Genomic DNA, 18,448 nt, shown 5'->3' with positions numbered 1-18,448 from the left:
AACATGTGGTTAACCAATCTTTGGTAAGTCACCCCTGCATTCTTCAAACCAAAGGGCATTACCTTGTAGCAAAATAACCATTGACTAGTAATGAATGAGGTATTTTCTTGGTCTGCCTCGTTGATTTTTATTTGGTTGTAGCCTGAGAAGGCATCCATGAAACTTAGCAACCTGTGACCTGCCGTCAAGTCCACCGGCTGGTCAATATGTGGTAACGGATAACTGTCCTTGGGGCAAGCCTTGTTTAAGTCAGTAAAGTCCACGCACATTCGTCACTTGCCGTTGGCCTTCTTTACCATGATTACTTTCACCAACCAACCTGGATAATAAACTTCTCAGATGAACTTTGCGGTGATCAACTTCTGGACCTCTTCTTTAATGGCATTGTCTCGCTCAGGAGCAAAAATCCTCTTCTTCTGACGCACTGGTTTGGAGTAAGGATACACATTCAAACGGTGAGTAATGACACTTGGATCAATACCCAGCATGTCCTTATAACTCCATACAAAGATATCAAGGCTTTTCTTCAAAAATTGGACCAGAGAATGCTCTGCCGCTTCTTCCATACTCACCCCAATTCTAGTGAACTTCTCAGGTCTGCTCTCATCCAAAGGGACATCTTCTAACACCTCAGTGGGCTCCGCTGCTATCCTTCTCTCGTCTATACTCATTGTCTGTATGTGCTCGTCCATCGCCAACATGGCTAGGTAGCACTCTCTGGCAACTAACTGATCTCATTGTACTTGGCCCATTCCGTGCTCGGTCGAAAATTTGACAGACAAATGATAGGTAGAGGTCACCGCCTTCCAACTATTCAAAGTTGGCCTTCCAATAATAGCATTATATGATGATGCACAATCAACAATAAGGAAGTTTACCTCTTTGGTTATCTGCTGCGGATACGCTCCAACCACCGCTAGTAATGTGATGGTGCCCACAGGCTGCACCTTCATTCCTCCAAATCCCACTAATGGTGAATTCACTGGTTGGAGTTGATCTCATCCTAGCCTCATTTGTTGAAAGGCGGGGTAATACAGAATGTCCGCTGAACTGCTGTTGTCTACCAACACCCTCCTGGTCATATAATCCGCAATGAGTAGGGTAATGACTATCGCGTCATTGTGTGGGTGGTGAACTCGTCCAGCATCCTCGTCCATGAACGTGATGGCTTGCTTGTCTGCTTCCCTCGTCCTGGGAGGTCGTCTAGACAGTTAGACATTTTGCACCACCTTCAGGTATGTTTTCTTTGACTTGGACGACTGAGCTGCCGAGGTTCCTCCGATAATGACTCTTATTTCTCCAAGTGGGGGTCGTGATGACTCCTCCACCTTGGCTTTCAGCTTCTCATCTCTCTGATCTCGTCCAAGGAAGTTCCTCAACTTCCCTTGCCTAATAAGATTCTCTATCTACTACTTCAAATCAAAATATTCGTCCGTGTCGTGCCCATGGTCTCTGTGAAAGTAGTAATACTTGTTCCTATTGCGCTTGTTAGGATCTCCTTTCATTTTCTCTAGCCACTTCAAGGACGGATCATCCTTGATCTGCATAAACACTTGCTCTAGTGGCATATTCAGGGGTGTGTATTACTGATTTCTTGCTGAGGAACTCGCCTTCTTACCATCTTTTTCTTTTTTCTCTTCTGCCCGAGCCTTCATTGGACGAGGACCCTGATTTAGATAACGCTGGTGACCTGCTTCCGAGCGCTCTGATCTCTTTCTCTTCTTGGCTATGATAGCATCCTCAGCATTCATGAAATTTTGGGTTGAATGGACGAGTTCGGCCATGGTCTGAGGTTCTTGTTCGTAGAGCTTATGAATGAACAAGTCAGAGTTGACCCCATTGTAAAAGGCGGCCAATAATAATTTGTCATCCATTTCATCCACCGTCAAGGCTTCTTTGTTGAACCGGGTAATGAAGGACTACAAACTCTCATTTTTTCCTTACTCTATAGTTAGCAAACTAGAAGAGGAACGCTTATGGCGTTGCCCTCCAATAAAATTGTTGACGAACAACTTACTTAACTCCTCAAATGAACCTACAGAATTTGGGAGTATTTTGCTAAACCACACCCACGCTGGTCCCTTAAGCGTGGTGGGGAATGCTCTACACATAATCTTGTCCGGGACCCCTTAAAGATGCATGATTATTTTGAAGGTAGCGATGTGATCACACAGGTCACGATTTCCATCATATGAATCCAAAGAAGGCATTTTGAATTTCGGAGGTAAGAGGTGACTGTTGATGGAAACCGTGAAAGGGGAGTTCGTTCGGTGAACTAAATCATCCATGGGGTTCGCCTACCTCATATTCTCCTTCATTTCATCCATGGCTTTTCTCATCTGGTCCATCTCCCTCTCCAAGTGTGGCACTTTTCTTGAAGCAAAACCCCTTGACTAATTTTCGAACTCAATATTTTCTCCTCCACCCTCCTCACTCTGGGTTCGTCCTTCCATGTGCCCATCATGGCGCTACCTCCTCAAATTGATCTCCTTGGTCAATTCCGCCAAAGCTGCAGCCATGGACTTTATATGTTGAACAGAAGGCGGTTGCATGACAGGCGCTGACTGACGATCGCGGAGGGGATTACTAGAAGCATCCCTACTCTCTTGGTGGTCTGGGCTGATAGCCCTTGATCTTGTTCGAACCATTCAACCTTTTGTCTAGGAAAGGCTAATCGTTGAAAACAAATAATCGAACGAAAAGAACACTCTATTCCCCACAGACGACCAACTGATGATGTGAAGAAAATCAGTAGGTTGGATGCTTTGGACTTGAAAAGACTACTGGTTGTCTTGATGGTCTAAAAAAGGAAGAAAAACAATCAAAGGTGACCGGTATCGCCGACCAAGAACCTTCCAATGGTAAAGTTAGTTTTTCTCTCTCAAATTTTGGAATTCCAACTTTTTAGGAAATGTAAAAAACGTACATTTGTTTGGTCTAAATGAGCGTTTATATAGTGTCTTAAAGACAATTATCAAACTCATAACCACCCCTGGATTTGAGGAGGTGTGAGGGTTCAGGGATAACTTCCACAACCGTGTAGGAGTTACGTTTTTCTCACATAACGGTCACTAGAAGTTATGCGTGTAATAAGGAGTCATGGTGCATACTTAGGAATTTTCCTAAGTGCTAAAGGCTCATCTAGGGGTCCTCCTGTCGAGCGTATTTAGCTTCCCAGTAAGGTCGTTCCCTTATGGACGACCTTGTAAGGAGGAGGTTCACTGCTCCCTTGGACGAGATGGTGAAGTTTTGTAAAATCTGACCATGAGAACCTCATCCAAGCATTCTCCTGCAAGGACGATCTCCCAAGACAAGGTTCTTTCAACATTTGCTTTTCTAGTCTTGTCCTAGACGACCTCCATGGACGATGCTGGAGTTGCATTTTATCACACCCCATCAGTAATTACTATCTTAAATATTTATAATCCACTTAATAATATAAAATTTACAAAAAAAAAAAAAAAAAAGTGAAAAAATTTACCCAATACTTGATTTCTTGAAAATAAAGTACCTTACAAAAAGAAAAAGATAAGTCACTCCATAGTCTACAATCTAAATACTAATTATTTTCTTAAATATTTACAATTCACTTAATATTATAAAATTTCCAAATGAAAAAAAAATCACCCACTACTTAATTTTTTGAAAATAAAGTACCATACAAAAAGAAAAAGTAAAAAAAAAAAAAAAAATCACTTCCCAGTCTACACTCTAAATACTAATTACTATTTTAAATATTTATAGTCCACTTAATCATATAAAATTTACAAAAGAAAAAAAAGTGAAAAAAAATTTGCTTAATACTTGATTTCTTGAAAGTAAAGTACCATACCAAAAGAAAAAAAAAATGATAAATCACTCCACATTCCACAATCTAAATATTAATTACTATCTTAGATATTTATAATCCACTTAATAATATAAAATTTACAAAAAAAAGAAAAGTGAAAAAAGAAATTTACCCAGTACTTAATTTATTGAAAGTAAAGTACCATATAAAAAAAAAGCAAAAAAAAAAAAGATAAAGATAAATCACTCTACCATCCACAATCTAAATACTAGTGACTATCATAAATATTTATAATCCACTTTATAGTATAAAATTTACCAAAAAAAAAATTACCTGCTCCTTGATTTTTAGAAAGTAAAGTACAAAAAAAAAAAGAATAAATATAAATCACTTTACATTCCACACTCTAAATAGTAATTACTATCTTAAATATTTATAATTCATTTAATAATATAAAATTTAAAAAAGAAAAAAATTGAAAAAAAGTTTACACAATATTTCATTTCTTAAAAGTAAAGTACCATATAAAAAAAGAAAAATAAATAAATAAATCACTTCACAGTCCAAAGTTTTTTTTTTTTTTTTTTTGAGATGCTTCACAGTCCAAAGTCAAAATACAAATTACAATTTTAAATATTTATAATTCATTTAATAATATAAAATTAACCAAAAAAAAATTATCCAGTACTTGGTTTCTTTTTTCCTTTTTCTCACCAATTACCATAATACCCCGAAAACCTAAAAAATGACCGAAATACTCTTAGAACCTAAAAAATGACAGAATACAAAATCACCCTAAAACTCAAAAACAATTACCAAAATTACTATAAAACCCAAAAAATTAACCGAAATGTTAGGAACCTAGAGAGGTTCCTAATGGGGATGGGTATGAATTGTAGGAAAATTGATGAGAATTGTAGGAAAATTGACTTAATTCGAGGTAGTCACCCTCCATAGAGAAAGAGAGAGATTAAGAGAGAGAGAGAGAGAGAGAGAGATGCACTAATGCACTAAGAAGTTGGTTAATTCTTCAACTAATATCTCATATTGGATTACAATCATGTATGTATAGGAGACTAGCTCTAATCTTATTGGCCCACATGACCTTATCCTATTGTAACTATTATTCCTTATGTGCATTAATAATTCCCACATGTGTTAAATGTGATTAACATTGGTTCTATTATTTCCCATGTGAATTAAAAATTCCAACATGTGCTAAATGTGATTAACATGCTTGGAATTGTAACTAACTAACTAACTAACTAAATCTCATTACAACAATTATTATCCCTATGCTTATAGCATTCCTAACATTTCCCTCCCCTTGAAAACACCTTGCCCACAAGGTGTTGTTGTAAAATGACACCTTCATTAGGGAAAACCAGCCACTAACCCAATACGCCAAAGCATCTTGACCATTGATTACACGAATAACTCCAAAGCAATTAATCACAACACATGACATAGGAGCATAAGCAGTTGTATTGAACTTAACCTTCAGCAATATAGAACTCAATTTCTTATAAAAATTGTGATCATCTCGGCTATGAAATCCATCATTTATCCCACAACTACCACCAAGAAAAGAAGCATCTAATTCCTTAGCTTTGTGACAGCCACTAATAAGCAAGATGTGGCCCCCATAGCGAAGTCCAAATTCAATGGAATTGCCACCAACATGCATGACTGTTAAGTCCATGCCTTCATTCATGATTATATGAGCAGTCCCATTTGTTGAAGCATGCGTTTGGCCAACATCAAATCCCATTGGATCACTTGTATTCACACCAACAGTGTGTTCTTGCTCCACACCAACAATAACAACAGGTTCATGTATTCTGGATTCTTGGTCGGTCAAATCAAGAGATTGTAGCTCCTCTTCCGTCAAATTCTCAAAAACCTCTTGCAACCTTGAGAGCTCTTCATTCATGGCCTTGTTAGATTCAGCCAAGGTCTTGAATTTTTTTGAAATAGCCTCATTAGATTCTATCAATGCCTTTACCTTATTTGAAACTTCATTCACCATTTGTCGTAAATCTTTCAAGATTTCCTGCCGGTCATATTCATCTGTCTCAAGATTGACGGCTCTGATACCAAATGTTAGGAACCTAGAGAGGTTCCTAATGGGGATGGGTATGAATTGTAGGGGGATTGATGAGAATTGTAGGAAAATTGACTTAATTTGAGGTAGTCACCCTCCATAGAGAAAGAGAGAGATTAAGAGAGAGAGAGAGAGATGCACTAATGCACTAAGAAGTTGGTTAATTCTTCAACTGATATCTCATATTGGATTACAATCATGTATTTATAGGAAACTAGCTCTAATCTCATTGGCCCACATGGCCTTATCCTATTGTAACTATTATTTCTCATGTACATTAATAATTCCAACATGTGCTAAATGTGATTAACATTGGTTCTATTATTCCCCATGTGAATTAATAATTCAAGCATGTGCTAAATGTGATTAACATGCTTGGAATTGTAACTAACTAACTAACTAACTAAATCTCATTACAACAATTATTATCCCTATGCTTATAGCATTCCTAACACGAAATAACCATGAAAGATTAAAAACAATGACCGAAATACCCTTAGAACAAAAACAAATTGACCAACTGACCTTGAAACTTAAAAAAAAAAGACCGAAATAACAATGAAACCTAAAAAATTACAAAAATACCCATAATACAAAAAAAAAAGACCACATAACCTTGAAACTTAGAAATCGACCAAAATGACCTTGAAACCAAAAAGATGACTAAAATGACCTCGTAACGTAAAAAGTGATTAAAATACCCTTACGACAAAAAAAAAAGACTTAAATATTCATAATCCACTTAATAATATAAAATTTACAAAAAAAAGTGATTTTTTTTTTAGCCAGTACTTGATTTCTTGAAAGTAAAGTACCAAATAAAAAGAAAAAGATAAAAAAATAAAAATAAATCAATCTACAATTCACACTCTAAATACTAATTACTATCTTAAATATTTATAATTCATTAAATAACATAACATTTACAAAATAAAATAAAAAACGATTTACCGAGTACTTGATTTTTAGAAAGTGAAGTACCATACAAAAAGAAAAAGGAAAAAAAATATAAAGATAAATCACTCCACATTTCACACTCTAAATAATAGTTACTATCTTAAATATTTACAATCCACTTAAAAATATAAAATTTACAAAAGAAAAAAAAAGTGAAAAAAATTTACTCAATACTTGATTTCTTGAAAATAAAGTACCTTCCAAAAAGAAAAAAAAAAAGAAGATAAATCGTACCATAGTCTACAATCTAAATACTAATAATTTCTTAAATATTTATAATTCACTTAATATTATAAAATTTTCAAAAGAAAAAAAAATGTGAAAAAAATTACCCACTACTTAATTTCTTGAACATAAAGTACCATACAAAAAGAAAAAGAAAAGAAAAGATAAATCACTTCACAGTCTACACTCTAAATACTAATTACTATTTTAAATATTTATAGTCCATTTAATAATATAAAATTTACAAAAGAAAAAAAAAAGTGAAAAAAAAAATACTCAATACTAGATGATTTCTTAAAAGTAAAGTATCATACAAAAAATAAAAGAAAAAAAATGATAAATAACTTCACATTTCACAATCTAAATATTAATTACTATCTTAAATATTTATAATCCACTTAATAATATAAAATTTACAAAAGAAAAAAAAAAGTGAAAAATGAAATTTACCATGTATTTTATTTATTAAAAGTAAAGTACCATACAAAAAAAAAAAAGATAAAGATAAAGATAAATCACTTCACAATCCACAATCTAAATACTAATTACTATCTCAAATATTTATAATCCACTTTACAATATAAAATTTACAAAAAAAAGTATATAAAAAAAAATTACCTGCTCTTTGATTTTTATAAAGTAAAGTACAATACAAAAAAAAAGGATAAATATAAATCACTATACATTCTATACTCTAAATACTAATTACTTAGTTAAATATTTATAATTCATTTAATAATATAAAATTTAAAAAAGAAAAATAAAGTGAAAAAAAAAATTTACACAATATTTGATTTCTTAAAAGTAAAGTACCATATATAAAAAAAAAATGATAAATCACCTCACAGTCCAAAATTTTTTTTTTTGAGATGCTTCACAGTCCAAAGTCTAAATATTAATTACAATTTTAAATATTTATAATTTGTTTAATAATATAAAATTTACAACAAAAAAAAAAAAACCCAGTACTTGGTTTCTTTTTTCTTTTTTCTCACCAATTAACATAATACCTAGAAAAATTAAAAAATGACCGAAATACTCTTAGAACCTAAAAAATGACAGAATACAGAATCACCTCAAAACTCAAAAACAATTACCAAAATTACTATAAAACCCAAAAGACTAACCAAAATAACCATGAAAAATTAAAAACAATGACCGAAATACCCTTAGAACAAAAACAAATTGACCACATGACCTTGAAACTTAAAAAAAAAAAAAAAAGACCAAAATAACCATAAAACCTAAAATATAACCGAAATAACAATGAAACCTAAAAAATAACTGAAATAACAATGAAACCTAGAAAATTACAAAATACCCCTACGACAAAAAAAAAATGACCACATGACCTTGAAACTTAGAAATTGACCAAAATGACATTGAAACCAAAAAGATGACTAAAATGACCTCGTAACGTAAAAAGTGATTAAAATACCCTTAGGACCCAAAAAAAGATTTAGATATTCATAATCCACTTAATAATATAAAATTTACAAAAAAACCAAAGTGAAATTTTTTTTTTACCCAATACTTGATTAATTGAAAGTACAGTACCATACCAAAAAAAAAGATAAAGATAAATCACTCCATAATTCACACTCTAAATACTAATTACTATCTTAAATATTTATAATTCATTAAATAACTTAAAATTTACAAAATAAAAAATGAAAAAATAAATTTACCTAGTACTTGATTTTTAGAAAGTAAAGTACCATACAGAAAGAAAAATGAAAAAATATAATGATAAATCACTCCACATTTCACACTCTAAATAGTAACTACTATCTTAAATATTTATAATCCACTTAATAATATAAAATTTAGAAAAAAAAAAAAGACAAATCACTCCATAGTTTACAATCTAAATACTAATTACTTTCTTAAATATTTATAATTCACTTAATATTATAAAATTTCCAAAAGAAAAAAAAAAGTGAAAAAAATCAGCCACTACTTAATTTCTTGAAAATAAAGTAACATACAAAAAGAAAAAGAAAAAGATAAGATAAATCACGTCACAGTCTACACTCTAAATACTAATTACTATTTTAAATATTTATTCTCTACTTAATAATATAAAATTTACAAAAGAAAAAAAAGTGAAAAAAAAAAATTTACTCAATGCTTGATTTATTGAAAGTAAAGTACCATACAAAAAGAAAAAGAAAAAAAATTTGAGTTGAAATGTAGTGTTTAATTTACTCAATACTTGAAAGTAAAGTACCATACCAAAATAGAATTATATCTACTATCATACCGATTCATAAATTAAATATAATTTTAGTTGAAATGTAGTTTTTAATTTTTTTTTTAAAATTTGAGTTATAGAGTTTCAACTAAATTAAACCACCATAACAATTTATAGAATATAAACTAATAAAATATAAAGTAGTTTCATGGCCTTGGCAACGTACACGCGGGACTGTCTATGCATGCATCATACCCCCAAAAAAAAAAGTTATTTGGCATGCCAAGTGTAGCCATTTGTCACATAGTATGTAGGTAATTTTATTGTACCCAATTTTTTTGGGATACTGTACCCACTAAAAAGTAACATGCAATACCAAATTATTAAAACATCACATTTGATGGTATTATCCTTACATTATGTAATACTAACATCACATGTGACTATACCTTTGTCACATTCAGCGGTTCCCTTATTTTTTTCTCAGATTTGATGATATCATCCTCATACTATGCAATATTAGCATCACGTGTAATTGTAATTTTATCATATTTGGTGGTTCCTTTTTTTTTCCTCACATTTCATGATACCATCCTCACATTATGCAGTACAAACATCACATGTGACTGTACTTTTGTCACATTGTGATGGTTCCTTTATTTTTTCTCACATTTGATGGTTCCATTTAGATAGTAACAATATCACATTTGATCGTACTTTTCTCACGTTTGATATTACTTAAATTCTTTCCTCACATTTGACAGTTCCATTATCACATTGGGTAGTACTAACATCACATATAACTGTACTTTTATCACATTTGATAGTTTTTTTTTTTTTTCATATTTGATGGTTCCATTATCACATTGGACAGTACTAATATCACAGTTGACCCTACTTTTGCCACATTTGGTTGTACACATTTTTTTTTTCTTACATTTGATAGTACCATTCTCAAATTATGCAGTAACAACATCACATGTGACTGTACTTTTGTCACATTCGGTAGTTCCTTCTTCTTCTTTTTTTCTTACATTTGATGATTCCATTGTCAAATTGGGTAGTACTAACATTTTATTTGACCGTACTTTTCTCACATTCAGTGGTACTTTAATTTTTACTTACATTTGGCAGTTCTATTGTCACATTGGGATTTAGGCAATACCAACATCACATGTAACCGTAATTTTATCACACTCGATAGTTTTCTAATTTTTTTTCTCACATTTAATGGTTTCATTATCACTTTAAGCAGTACCAACATCACATATAACAGTACTTTTTCCACATTCGGTTGTAATCGTATTTCTTTCTAACATTTGATGGTACTATTTTCAAATTGTGCAGTACCAAAATCACATGTGATTGTACTTTTGTTACGTTTGGTGGTTCAATTTTTTTTTCTCGCAAATGATGGTTCTATTGTCACATTAGGCAGTACCACCACATTTGACCATAATTTTCTCACATTTGATTGTATTTTAATTTTTTTCTCGCATTTAACGGTGCCGTCCTCATATTGTACAGTATCAACATCACATATAACTGTACTTTTGTCACATTTGGTGCTCCCCTTATTTTTAACCATTGTCACATTAGGCAGTATCAACATCACATTAGACCATACATTTCTCACACATGATGGTACTTTTATCACATTTGATGGTTCCCTTTTTTTTTTCTCACCAATTACCATAATACTCCCAAAACTTAAAAAATGACCAAAATACCCTTAGAATATAAAAAATGACAGAATCACCCTAAAACTCAAAAAAAATTACCAAAATTACTATAAAACCCAAAACATGACCGAAATAACCATGAAACATAAAAAAATGACCAAAATACCTTTAAAACAAAAAAAAAAATTGACCAAATGACCTTGATACTTAAAAAAAGACCAAAATTACCATAAGCCTAAAAAATGACCGAAATAACAATGGAACCTAAGAAATGACCAAGAAACCCCTAGGAAAAAAAAATGACCACATGAACTTGAAACTTAGAAATTGACCGAAATAACCTTGAAACAAAAAAAATGACTAAAATGACCTCGTAACATAAAAAGTGACTAAAATACTGTTAGGACCTAAAAAATGACTTAAATATTTATAATCCATTTACTAATATAAAATTTACAAAAGAAAAAAAATGTGAAAATTTTTTTTACCCAGTTTTTAATTTCTGAAAGTAAAGTACCATACAAAAAAAAAAAAGATAAATCACTCCATAGTTCACACTCTAAATACTAATTACTATTTTAAAAATTTATAATTCATTGAATAATATAAAATTTACAAAAGAAAAAAAAATGAAATTTTTTTTACCCGATACTTGATTTATTGAAAATAAAGTACCACACAAAAAGAAAAAATATATATAAATAACTACACAGTCCACACTCTAAATACTAATTGCTATCTTGAATATTTATAATTTACTTAATAATATACAATTTTAAAAGGAAAAAAAAAAGTGGAAAAAAAATTCACCCGGTACTTGATTTCTTGAAAAAAAAGTACTATACAAAAAGAAAAGAAAAAAGAAAAATCACTTTGCAATCCACACTCCAAATAATAATTAATATCTTAAATATTTATAATCCAGTTAATAATATGAAATTTAAAAAAAAAAAAGAAATTTTTTTTACCTAGTACTTGATTTCTTAAAAGTAAAGTACCATACAAAAAGAAAAAGAAAAAGAAAAAGAAACCATTCCACAGTCCACAATCTAAATACTAATTACTATCTTACATATTTATAATTTACTTAATAATATAAAATTTGTAAAAGAAAAAAAAAGTGAAAAAAGCTTTTTACTCAATACTTGATTTCTTGAAAGTAAAGTACCCTACAAAAAGAAAAAAAAAAAAAAGATAAATCACTTCGCATTCTATACTCTAAATACTAATTATTATCTTAAATATTTATAATCCACTTAATAATATAAAATTTACAAAAAAAAAAAATTTTATCTTGTACTTGATTTTTGGAAAGTAAAGTACTGTACAAAAAGGAAAAAAAAAGAAAAGATAAAGACAAATCAATCCACATTCCATACTCAAAATACTATTTACTATCTTAAATATTTAGAATCCACTTAATAATATAAAATTTGCAAAAAAAAAAAAAAAAGTGAAAAAAAATTACACAATACTTGATTTATTGAAAGTAAAGTACCATACAAAAAAAATATATGAAAAAAGATAAAGATAAATCACTCCACAGTCCATAGTCTAAATACTAATTACTATTTTATATATTTATAACCACTGAATAATATAAAATTTACAAAAAAAAAAAAAAAAGTGATAAAGCATTTTACCCAGTATTTGATTTCTTAAAAGTAAAATATCATACAAAAAAAAGATAAAGATAAACCACTCCATGGCTCAAAATCTAAATACTAATTGCTATCTTAAATATTTATTATCCACTTAATAATATAAAATTTACAAAAGGAAAAAAAAGTGAAAAAAAATTACCTTGTACTTTATTTCTTCAAAGTAAAGTCCTATACAAAAAGAAAAGAAAAAAAGAAAGATAAATCGCTCAACAGTCTATAATCTAAATACTAATTGCAATCTTAAATATTTATAATCCACTTAATAATATAAAATTTACAAAAGAAGAAAAAAAGATAAAGACAAATCAATCCACATTCCATACTTAAAATACTATTTACTGTCTTAAATATTTATAATCCACTTAATAATATAAAATTTATAAAAAAAAAAAGTGAAAAAAAATTACCCAGTCTTAATTTTTTGAAAATAAAATACCATACAAAAAATAAAGATAAATCACATCGCAGTCCACCTTCTAAATAATAATTCATATATTAAATATTTATAATCCACTTAATAATATAAAATTTATAAAATTCATATCTAGTACATGATTTCTTGAAAGTAAAGTACCATATAAAAAGAAAAATAAAGGAAAAAGATAAATCACTCTACAGTCCACAATCTAAATAATAATTACTATCTTAAATATTTATAATTCACTTAATAAAATAAAATTTACAAAAGAAAAAAAAGTCAAATTTTTTTTTACCCAATACTTAATTTCTGGAAAGTAAAGTATCATACAAAAAGAAAAAAAAAGATAAAAGATAAATAAATCACTCAACATTCCACACTCTAAATACTAATTACTATCTTAAATATTTATAATCCACTTAATAGTATAAAATTTAGAAAATAAAGAAAAAAGTAAAAATAAAAAATAAAAATTTACCCAATACTTGATTTTTTGAAAGTAAAGTACTATACAAAAAAAAAGAGACAAAGATAAATCACTCCACATTCCATACTTAAAATACTAATTATAATCTTAAATATTTATGATCCACTTAATAATATAAAATTTACAAAAAAAAAAAGTGAAAAAAATAAATTCACCCAGTACTTGATTTCTTGAAAGTAAAGTACCAAACAAAAAGAAAAAGATAAATCACTTCAAGTCCATAATCTAAAAACTAATTACTATATTATATATTTATAATCCACTTAATAATATAAAATTTACAAAATAAAAAAAAGTGTACCCATTTTTTGATTTCTTAAAATTAAAGCACCATACAAAAAAAGAAAAAGGAAAAGAAAAAGATAAACCACTTCACATTCCAAAATCTAAATACTAATTACTATCTTAAATATTTATAATCCACATAATAATATAAAAATTACAAAAGGAAAAAAAGTGAAAGAAATTACCTAGTACTTTATTTCTTGAAAGTAAAGTCTTATACAAAAAGAAAAAGAAAAAAAAAAGGATAAATCACTCTATAATCCATAATCTAAATACTAATTATTATATGAAATATTTATAATCCACTTACTAATACAATATTTACAAAAGAAAAAAAGTGAAAAAAAATTTACCTAGTACTTTATTTATTGAAAGTAAAGTACCATACAAAATGAAGAAGAAAAATTAAAGATAAATCATTCCGCAATCCACACTCTAAATAGTAATTACTGTCTTAAGTATTTATTATCCACTTAATAATATAAAATTTACAAAAGAAAACAAAAAGATTTTTTTTACACTGTACTTGATTTATTGAAAATAAAGTACCAAAAAAAAAAGATAAATCACTCCACATTTCATAATCTAAATACTAATTACTATCTTAAATATTTATAATTCACTTAATAATATAAAATTACAAAAGAAAAAAGTGAAGAAAAAAATTAACCCAATACTTTATTTCTCGAAAGTAAAGTATCCGACAAAAAGAAAAAAAATGATAAAGATAAATCACTCCACGTTCCATACTCAAAATACTAATTACTATCATATATATTTATAATTGACTTAATAATATAAAATTTACAAAAGAAAAAAAAAGTGAAAAAAAATTACTTAGTACTTGATTTCTTAAAAATAAAGTACTGTACAAAAAAAAAATAAAGATAAATTACTCCACACTCACAGTCCACAATTTATATAATAATTACTATTTTAAATATTTATAATTATCTTAATAATATAAAATTTACAAAAGTGAAAAAAAATTAACCCAGTACTTGATTTCTGAAAAGTAAAGTACCATACAAAAAGAAAAAGAAAAAATATGATAAAGATAAATCACTCCATATTTCACACTATAAATACTAATTACTATCTTAAATATTTATAATCCACTTAATAATATAAAATTTACAAAAGAAATAAAATGTGAAAAAAAAAAAGTTTGCCCAGTATTTGATTTATTAAAAGTAAAGTACCACACAAAAAAAAAAAATCACTCCACAGTCCACAGTCTACAATCTAAATATAATTACTATCTTATATATTTATAATCCACTTACTAATATAAAATTGGCAAAAAAAAAAAAAAAAAACTCAGTACTTGATTTCTTGAAAGTGGAGTACCATACAAAAAGAAAAAGAAAAATAAAAAGAAAAGATAAATCACTCCATAGACCACACTTTAAATACTAATTACTATTTTAAATATTTATAATCTACTTAATAATATAAAATTTATATAAGAAAAAAATGAAAATAAAAATTATCCAATACTGAATTTCTTGAAAGTAAAGTATCATACAAACAGATAAAGAAATAAAGAAAAGATAAAGATAAATTACTACACAATTCACACTCTAAATACTAATTGTTATTTCAAATATTTATAATTCACATAATAATATAAAATTTACAATAAAAAAGTAAAAAAATAATACTTTACCTAGTACTTGATTTTTTGAAAGTAAAGTACTACACAAAAAGAAAAAGAAAAAAAAAGTATAAGGATAAATCAATCCACATTCCACACTTTAAATACAAATTGCTATCTTAAATTTACAATTCACTTAAAAATATAAAATTTACAAAAGAAATAAAAAAAGAAAATCAAAATTTATCCAATACTTGGTTTTTTGAAAGTAAAGTACCATACAAAAAAAAAAAAGATAAATAATTCCACAATCCACAATCTTAATACTAATTACTATTTTAAATATGGGTAATTCTACTATATACTTCCTCTGTTTTGGGAGTAAGGTACCCACTAGTAAGTAACATGCTGTACATGTTTTGTCATTCTCTCAAACACCTAGCATTCATGCCCACTAAAATATTGCAACTTAAATAACATAAAGTTATAAACTTTATTATGTGTATGAATAAATAACACAGTTTGATCAATAAAAGAAAAAAAAAAAAAAACACACACACACACACAGAGTAATACATAAAAGTTGGACTAAAAGGAACACAAATTAAATGAAAGATATTTGACCTAAAAAAAACACCTATTAAATTTAAGATTTTATTCTCAATAGATAAGAAAGAAGAACAACCAAAGTGATACTGACCTCTTTGTGCACCCAAATAAAAAAAAATAAAAAAATAAAAACTACTTCTGCTCGTCAGGAACTGCCATAACCAAATCTATGCATAGAAATTAACACTATAAATCAACAATAGAAATTACTTATGAAACCACAAATGATATTTGATATTTACAAATCATAGTAACAAAAGTAAAATGTTATAGGGTGCCTCAATAAAGTAAAAGTGAATTCAAAGGAAGTGAAAAGCAAAGGGAAAAAAAGACATGTGAATAAAAAGAGATCCTTCAGTGTGAAAGGTTTAAAGGATTTCTGTGAGAGACCGCGCTCTTGGTCCCCTTTTTTAGGGAGTGTTGGGCCAAATTTACATAAATGGGTGGAGTCGTGTTATTGTCTCTCAAAATGGAGGTTCGACTAGTTATATTTTCTCTTTTAGATTAAGAGTTTTATAATGGAGTCGCCACTTATTTAATTATTGGGATAAATAAGAAAACCAAAATTGAAAAATTCCTCATTTTATTAATTTTCAGCTGAATTTACGTTGATCATAGAAAAATTACATGGTTTTGGTCCTAGATACAATCTAAGATAAAGTACATAGCTTTGTTTCCTTAGTTACAATCTAAAAATTGAAAATTATAAGGATAAGTATTGGTCTATCAACCCTTGATCTAAGTTTGGAGGCTATATTATAAGGTGGGAAGGTGTTAGGCACCCACCTTACCCGGTGAAACTGGTTTTCTAGACTATAGTGGCCAACATTCATATCACATCATCTAATATGTTATTTATCAATTTGCATGTTGAATTTAAAGTGTGTGCATGTGATAAACCCTAATTTAATTTATTAAGTATTTCATTTGGATTGAAAAATAAATTCTAGTGAATGTGTGTGGATGGTGATATTCTAAATTCAAGAATTTAAAAGAATTATTAAACAAACATATTTTTCATGTTTTTGATGTGGATTTAAGATCGAAACTAATGTTATGTATGAACATATGATGAACAACCAAGAACATGTGAAAAATATATAAGAACAATTAAGAACATTCAAACATATTCAAAGGAATTTAAATGATTATTATCATGCTTTAATCTTAAACTCTCATCATGACAATACAAAAAAAGAAAAAAAACAATTAAGGAAAGGGATTATACATTCATGTAAGATCCAGATGATGGATGAGGAGACTCTTAAGGGAAGTTCTAAGGGTGGAGGAAAAGAAAAGCTAGGAGAGGAAGAATGAGTCTCACTCAATAGCTTGAGTCTCAAGAAAACTAAGATATGACAAGATTACTCAACTTCCTAGAACTTAAGAGAGGAGAAGAGAGGGGGTTTTTGTGTCTTGGAATGAAAGAGAGGAGGGGTTTATATAGTAGTGGTGGAGGAAATATGAATGGAAGGCCATTAATGAGGGTTGATAAAGTATCATGAACCTAGACCTCATTTTAGCCTTAGGGGAAATCTAGAGCATTAAATGTATAGATTGGTGGGAGTTAGGAGCAAGCCAAAATTCGGTTTTCCCGTAGCTGCTGTAACAGCCTGTAGAGCCAACTTCGAAAAATCATATCCGACTCAATTCTGATTGGAATTGTCTCGTTCTTGTGCTCAAATTGAAGTCCTCAGATGTCTAGTTTCTGGGAAAATTAACCTCATTCACAGATTCAAAATATCCTGAGAGATATCGATGAAATGGTGAGCAGAGGTCACGTGTTAAAAAAAGGTTTTAGCACAATTAACATTAATAGGTCCCAAATTAGCTCTCAATTAATGTTAAATGGCTCCAATCACTCTCATTTCAGACTTAATTGATTCCAAATTTACTATAATTAAAAGATAATTGCAAAAATTACTCATTAAATAATTAATGTTTAATTATCTAGTTAATTAGGTGTATGCAACCTTACCATAAAATGTAGTCTTAACCAATCAAATTATGACACATCATTAATCTCAAATTGATTATAATTATAACCAATTGGAATCAATTGTTCATAATCACATATAGTTGGACTCAATTTGTGATAGTGCATCTTGACCATTAAAATTTGATTTGATGATAACTTTAATTTGATGGTCCAATTAGGGCTTATGACCAGTCGATTTGATCGTTACAACATCAAGATCATTTTGGTGACATGAGATTAAGGATCTAATGACCAGAATCAAGATGCATATTTCCAATGCAAAATTACCCTTTTACCCTCCATGTGAGGTTAAATGTGGATTGCAAAATGGGGTGTCAACAATTTCTCCAAAAGCCAAGAAGAAGAAGATGAAGAATTAACAATTAGAGGAATATAAACCATATTGTGCCAATTAGAAAACAACAGATCAGGGAAGAGTAAAAATCAAACCTGAAAAT

Source organism: Castanea sativa, chromosome 12 (assembly GCF_040712315.1).
Source record: "Castanea sativa cultivar Marrone di Chiusa Pesio chromosome 12, ASM4071231v1".
Lineage (NCBI taxonomy): Eukaryota > Viridiplantae > Streptophyta > Magnoliopsida > Fagales > Fagaceae > Castanea > Castanea sativa.
Note: the sequence above shows the minus strand (reverse complement) of the source record.